The sequence below is a fragment of the Rhododendron vialii genome, chromosome 2a, assembly GCF_030253575.1.
Source record: "Rhododendron vialii isolate Sample 1 chromosome 2a, ASM3025357v1".
Classification (NCBI taxonomy): Eukaryota; Viridiplantae; Streptophyta; class Magnoliopsida; order Ericales; family Ericaceae; genus Rhododendron; species Rhododendron vialii.
This window is the reverse complement of record NC_080558.1, coordinates 30643689-30651394: the sequence shown is the minus strand read 5'-3', so window position 1 is coordinate 30651394 and position 7706 is coordinate 30643689.

Here is a 7706-nt window from a genome sequence, read left to right as displayed (position 1 = left end):
CAAGAACAACTCAAGAACATGAAGAACAAAGAAAGAACAAAGGAATTCTAGAGAGAGAAGTTGAAGATTGGAAAGGTGTGAGTTGAATGGCATGGAATGGGACTATTTATAGGAAAAATCTTGGCCCTCTCCTCTCTCTCAAGGCCGCCCCCCCCCCCCCCCCCTCTCTCTCCATACTTCAAATTTTGACACTTGTCAAGCACTTATGGAAGATCAAAGTCTAAATCCTAGGCTTGCATGGCTAGGATTTGTACTAAGGATGATTATGGAAGATTTGTTGGAAGGAAAGGAGACAATGGTACAAGATTTGGTTTTAAACAATTTGAAAGATGTACAAAGGAGGTCATTGGGGTTAAGATTTGGTTAGGAAGAGTAACCACCAAAGATTTGAAGTACAAGGAAAATCAATGATCAAGGTACACATCAAATCTCCTCTCTCTCTCTCTCCCTCTCTCTCCTCTCTCGGCTTTCTCTCTCCTCTCCCTCTCTCTCGGCCTCTCTATCCTCTCTCTCTCTCTCTCTCTCTCTCTCTCTCTCCTAGTACACTACATACATATATAAAAGTACAAGTAAACAATAAACAATGGGTACCTTTGGTACTAGAGTCAAGGAAACTTAAAGGCTAAGTTTCTCCTACTAACAAATAAATAAGCACATGTCCCCTTAAATAAATAAACTAGTGTACTAATGTACTCTAGGAAGTTCAACTCCCCAAATAAATTAATTCAATTGGGTACAAAACCCCAATATAAAATAATAAAAAGTACTTAGGAGAATCTTAGGCCTTAAAGGCTATTAAGTATTTTAATAATAAAATATATGTACTTTCATCACATGGGCAATTAGGAAAAAGACTAGTTTAATAAACCCATGTACTTGGTTGAAAGATGGGCCTATTACCCAATGGACAATAAATTCCCTAACTTTTATTATCCAATGGACAATAGTAACTAGGAAACTTTTATATTAAAATAATCAAAATTGTCCTTTAAAGCATGTGACAAAAGCCCTATATTTAAATATAGGTGTGGTACCAAGTACCCCAATTAAATAAAAAATGCTAGGATTCTCCCCATTAGATTATAATAGAGTACAAGTACTAGGAAATCTAGGGTTTAGATATACCCCTAATATTTTAATGCATAAAATCACATGAAAAATCCATACTTGATTATTTAAATAGAACCTTGTACTTGGTAGGAAGATTAGGGCTATTACCCAATGGATAATAATTTCCCTAGCAGGTAAAGACCAATGAATAAAAGAAGTACAAGTACTTTTATACTTAAAATAAGATTTGAAAAGACTACATGTACTTTAGTCTAATATAATAATGAAAAGCTTATTGTCCAATGGACAAAAATTACCCTAGCCATTATGGACCAATGGGTAAAGGCAAAAGGTTTAAGAGGTTCAAAAGGTCCAAAAGGTTCATCTAGCAACTAGGCAAGTTGGTTGCTCGATTCCTCCAACTAGTCGGTTAGAAACTAACTAAATTGGTCAAGTAGGGTTTCTAGTCGAGAGTTTAACAAATGACCAAAATCTAACTACGACGAGAATTAACAAGAAATCATATAGCCATTCAAGAGAAAATAAGTAATTCAAATAAAATTCAAATATTTAACGAAATTTTTACTGACCAAAAATCAGGGTTGTTACAGTGGGCGATCCCAAGCAAAAGTTAGAGCAGCCTGCTAGATCGAAAACCTAAGGAGGCGGTACTAGGCAAAAATAAAAAGGCAAAAGTCAAAAGCTCGCTAGACCGAAAACCTGAAAAGGCGGTTCTAGGCAAAAAGTTAGAGTGTAAAAAGGAGAGGTAAAATACACGAGTGAACCTTAGCCTGAACTACGTTCTGACCTGATTCCTTGAAAAGGGATACGTAAGCAATCTCACCTTGAGATTCGGTCATATTCTATCAAAGTTTTGATCCAGGGTTGATATTTTCTGGTCCACGTCGCAGTTTGAGAAGGTCGAGCGCAAGTCAAAGCCGCATTGAAGAGGATCAGAAAAAGGGGAAACCCATCGTCTTTCGACTTTATTGCAAATTACAACTTTTGATACATAAGCTGAGCATAAAAGCCTTAAAACAGTTAAAGCATGAAAAACAGAACAAAATGCTTAAGAAGCCTAACGGCTCGCAGTTTATTCTAAGCATAGCAAAGTGGCCCGGAGTCAGTTAATGTTTTCCCTTGCGTTTACATCCGCTCTCAGCCACTGCCTGTAGCGATTCCATAGCCTTGGGGCAAAATCTGGCATTTCAGCCTGAAGGGCTCTAAGGCCCCAATGGCTCTGGTAACCATTAAGTGTTTGGGCATTGAAATTCGGGACACGGAAGTCCCCAATACTGATGCGGTGATTCTCCTAAGAAGCACCCAGTTGGCGAAGGACACGGCCAGGAATGTAGAAAGTAAAGCTCGACAGTCCTGCAATCACCAGCCTATCGAATCCATCGGAGTGAATAGCCATATCTGGGAGGTCCAGCCAGGGGCACTACAGACGATCTCGTCAGGCTGCATTTGTTGCATGAACTCGTACCAGCCTTCTATATCCATGTCGGGGTACCGCATCTCCCTTTGATGAATCTCTTCGGAAAGAGATTCCAACTCGCCACTAGTGGGTGCAGTAGATTCAGTTTGTCTGACAACCACAGCTGCATGAGCGAAACGACAAGTAAGAAGTCAAATAAAGCCTGAGCGAAAAGACAAGTAAGGAGCTAGGGAGCAGCCTAAGCTGAGCGTCGAGGTAAAACGAGAATGTGTGAAATGCCGAAAAAAGGTGAGCTGAGTGAGGTTACCTGAAGTAAAAGCGGGCTCCCGCTGAAGACAGCTGACTGGCCCGTGTATACCAGATCCAAACCCAAGAGTGTCTCAGCCAGGACCGAAGGGATCATGTTCCTTCGTGCCCCCATCTAGGCAGCAACACTCACAAGTGAGGGGCTGACCTGCCCGTGGGCAGGAATGAGCAGGTAGGCGGCAAACAGGCAGATTACTAAGGCAAAGCGACGGCGCGCTTGAGCTTCGTCGCTATCCAAATCGCCGTCTGGATTGTACATCTCAATCAACCGCATGATGTTCATTTAGCCACCCTCAAGGATAGTATTCGCCAAACCCCGGGAGATGTTGAGCGAGCTAGCTAGCAGTTTGGGCATGCTCGCTTGATAAGGTGAAACAACAAGTGTAGGGGACGAGTAGGTTCGAAGGTATGCCTGGAATTCCTCAACGGTCGGGCACATCTCATCATCGCCAAAGCAAAAGACATGGACGTCAGGGTCCCAGAATCCAAGGGCAGCCCGTAGAAGCACTGGGCGGAGCGGCATGTGTCGAAGAAAACGGAATGAAGCAAGACTGTGATATTGAAAATTGAGCCAGTCAACGCTCAGAAATTGTGCCAACCAGGGCCTAAGTAAAGTTGGGAGGGGGTTGTCCATAGAAAATGCCAGAATATGCTGAAGAAAAGGGGAAGCAATGGAGCCGTGAAGGCCACAATGCATACATCCCAGCTTTATAGGCCTTGGCCATTCTTTCCATTTACTATGATTCATTCAAACAACATGCTAGCTTCCAAACTACACCACAGCAAAGGACTCTGCCTTCTGGGAGCTCAGAAACCGTGTGCAAACCGTGTGAGGATAAAAACAAAGTGCCCCCAGAAAAAGGACAGTTGGTCAGTCAAGTGGATCTAGCTCTTAGAAACCTGGCGTACGCCTATGCGTGTCCCCCACTTACTGGCGTACAGGGCCCAATTTCTGGCGTACGCCAGTAAGGTTCACCAGAAACCAATTTACAGCAGCTACTGCCTCCGCATGGTCGTTTTCAATTTCGGGGCTGGCTTTGCCCATTTGTTGGTTCCTACAGGTCACAAATGTCATTTGGGACTATGGCAAGGCATTGGATTCCAAAAGCCACGCCCAATGAAGATTTCGGACCCTCGGCGGCCCGTTTCAAGCTAAAATCAAGGATACAGGAGGTCAAATCTCCTTTTCAAGGGCTTTCGCCAAGTTTTATCATACCGTACATGTTACATAGGACTTATGTGACTATACGGGGGTGTTGGTTTCAGTCCGGGACCATGTCGAGTCATCTTTTGCGTTTTATGTCCATTTTTGTGGCATTTTTAGCTTTTCTTCAGTATTTTCCTCGCACCGGGACGATTGTACCAATTTTGGTAGTTCATACAAATCGTTATGCGCCTATGTTATCTTTTCAAAGGGTCAGTTTCCTTCGCTTAGGAGAATGTCGGATTTTGGCCTACTAACGCCCGAATTTCCCGTATCCTCCGCGTGTCTGGGATATGTGTCGTATCCTAGGACTTCTCTGTCCCTCTTTTCTTCGAGCTAAGTCAATCGTGTGCATATGCAGGTGTCTATTTGTTGATTCAGAGCATTCATCAATGCATGTTTGATATTAGTGGATGGTTTGTTCTTTTCCTTTACCAAATCTCATCAAAGCAAGGGAAAACGATAAATAGAAAATGCAAAAATTATATACTACCATATCAAAAAAAACAAAGGCAGAAATGTATCAAAGCGGCACAACGGCCCAGGCAGAACCAAAAAAAAAGGGGTACCAAGGCACACTCGCCCAGAAGTCAAAAGGGCACACAAGCCCTATCCCAAAAGTCAAGTATCTATCTTAAAATGTCAAAAGTAGCAGTAAAGTAAACCGAGGCTTGGTGATAGCCCTCAGTCATCAAAAAGGTCCTCGTCATCGTCGTCCTCCTCGCTCTCCTCCATCTCTCGCGGGTCCATTCGGAACCTAGGGTCGTCCGCGGAGTCAGAGCCGCTGCTGAGGGACGTTTGCTCCTCTTCTTCTTCCTCCTCTCTCCTCCTCTTTTGTGAAGGTCCCTCGGCAAGCCTCTTCTCCGTGGGCCTCTTCCTCAGTTCTCGACGGAACTGGAGCTCCTCGCTAGCTGGAGTGATCTGCACTCCCCTCTGCACGCTCGCCGCTGGCCGAGAAGAGCTCGGTGCTATCTTTTTTTGTGGAGGGGGCCGCGCGCTCTTCCTCCTAGGGGCCACCCTAGCACATCCCTGCATGTTCATTCAAATCATTTAGCATACGTTGTGCATATTGTATATATTGAAATGCTAAGTGCAGGAAATTTTGAAAGCAATCCTATCTAAGAGCAGAATGGGAGATTATACCTGAGGCTGCACAGCAGGAGCTGGAGCAGGCGGTGGGTAGTGTAGCTGCAAAGAGGCACCGCCGGCTATCTTGTGAAACTCTTTCTCCATGGCCTTCATCAAGCGCGCCACCTCCCGCACCCACTCCATCGGGGCCTGTGTTACAATTTTGGGCAAAATCAGAACACAAGCCAGATATATATGGTAAAAGTGAAGTAAGGAAACTACAAGGGATGAAGAGTATCGTACCGGTCCTGTGATCTCTGCTGGCTCTGTCCTGGTAGGCTCAAACCGAAATGTGGCCTCCTCTCCTTGTGCATCCCGCACTGCTAGGGTCCAAGAAAGCCGTGGCAGCCCAGTCGCTTCTCTCTCTCGATCGAGCTGCCCTGCTCTCCCGACTCTGCCTCTCCTCGCCAGCCTCCAGCGCCTCACCCTGCACGGCGATATGCTCCAGCACCCCGAGTGGCCTCGCCAGGCGTTGTCTCCGGTAAACGGCATAGTCATGCTCAGGCCTCAAGAAAGCAGCAAGGCCAGCCGGAACAATGAAGCGTCGCAGCTCAGCCAGAGTGTACTTGTCTATTTGAGAAGCATGAGGTGGAAGTGGCCCAGGAACCTGGTACTCAAGAAAGCCCAGTGACTGTCGTGTCACCCGGTCACCTAAGTACCACCGCCACCCAAAGGCTGACTCCAACAGCACCCGACTCGCTGTCACCACTCTGCTCCTCGCTAAGTACTCAGGCTCAGGCTCTGCATTACTCCAAGGGTCCCACTCTACCTGCAAAACAATTGTAAAGATTCAGAGTCAGATATGCATCAGCGACAGCATTAAAGCAATTCTAAAGGCAGAATGGTCGGTTTGACGTGTTGCTTACTTGAGTACCTGACAGCTCGTCAAGGTATGACCTGAAGGCTAGGAGGCTCCCCCTCGATTTCTTTTTACCGCTGTACATCGGGCCCCAGATCATAGCACGTGGGAGCATCCTCAAGTTTGGACACTTATTCTCCGGTGGGTACATCTTCAGCACCTCGTAAGCCCACAACTGCAAATGTTCAGACAATCAAAGCATCAGAATACAGTTCGTATTCAAATCAAAGACAAAGAGTAAGAAAGGAAAATGGGAAGTGAATTGCAAGCTTTGTTTCTTACCTCCCACACTCTCCAGTAACCGGCAGTTGCCTTCTTCCCCCGCGAGAACTCCCCCATGAAGCCAAAGCACGTTCCCAGAGCTGATCCCCCCCAGTCAAAGCGCGAAGCTGTGCGTAAGTCATAGAGGGCCGGCAAGTAAGACAGGTGCACTGTGGATCGCTTGTTCGGGTACAGCATAGCCCCGAACAAGTACAACAAGTAGGCCCTCACCATCTGCTCCGCCTCCTGCTCTGAGTCTGGCGCCCTCCCATGCAAAAAACCATTTGAACTGGTCATAATGGATGGTCTCTGCTTCGCCCGCCGGTGCCTGCCCTAAGAACCACTCCAGCGCCCCGGTATCTCTGTAAATCTCTGAGTCAAATGGGATAGGCTCTCCTCCTACCCTCAAGCTAGTGAGAGCTGCAAAGTCTGACGGAGTCACCGTCATCTCCCTGATCGGAAAGTGGAAGGTATTTGAGGAATCCCACCACCTCTCGACCAGTGCAGTAAGCAGGGCATGGTCACTCTTCACTGCCGTCAACGTGAGAATGAACGGCCGGAACCCCGCGGCATCTACCAAGGCCCTGACTCGCTCCGGCAGCCCTCGGTACAACTCAAGTGAGCTCGCAGGACCACCGTGACCCCGAGTGCTGGCTGCTCCTCTCTACATACAAAGACAAACAACAGAAAGAGGTTCATCAGCAATTGCAATCCAACTAGTCAGTCAAGCTCAGAATTTCAAAAGTAACTCTACGGTCGAAACAAGCATCATAAAGGTCGATCAAAGCTACCAGGTACTCATAATACTTTATCCAATTCTGCTATCGGTCGAATCAAATCTAAGGCATTTCTCAGTCAAGTTCTGAAATACGGGGCGTTATTTTTATCGAGACGCACTTCTCAGTCGATTTCAAAAGTATTCTGTTTGACATCCGGTCGATTCAAACTATTGGGCATGCCATCCTGGAACTTATTATGTCATGGCAATCTATCCAGCCGAATTCGAGTTCAAAGGACTATGTTATCAGTTGGGACAGCTTATGATTAATTCAAGTTTGGCCTTAACAGTTTTCGTCGAAGTTATGGGTGCTCTGCAAGTCGATTCAGCTATGTCGAGTATTCTATCAGTCAAGTCAAGTTTTAAGGTCGAGGCATACTATCCAAGTTCTGCTTTCTAAGTCGAGCAACAGTTCAAGGTTTTGACCTACGTACATTGCAAGCTATGCTACGCCAGTTCAAGATACGTACTGTTACAATGACAAAGCATGAATATCAAAGTGAGTTCAAAAGTATACCTGTGCCCAATCCACGGATAGGTGTCTCTGTGGGTCTCTCAGTATGAGCTCTGCGTCGTAGCTATCCTGCAGAGGTGCGAGGCTCTCAACCCCGGACGGTATGAACAAGTGTGGCTCGGGCAAGACATACGTATCTGCGACAAACCTAGCACGGGGTGCCTGCCG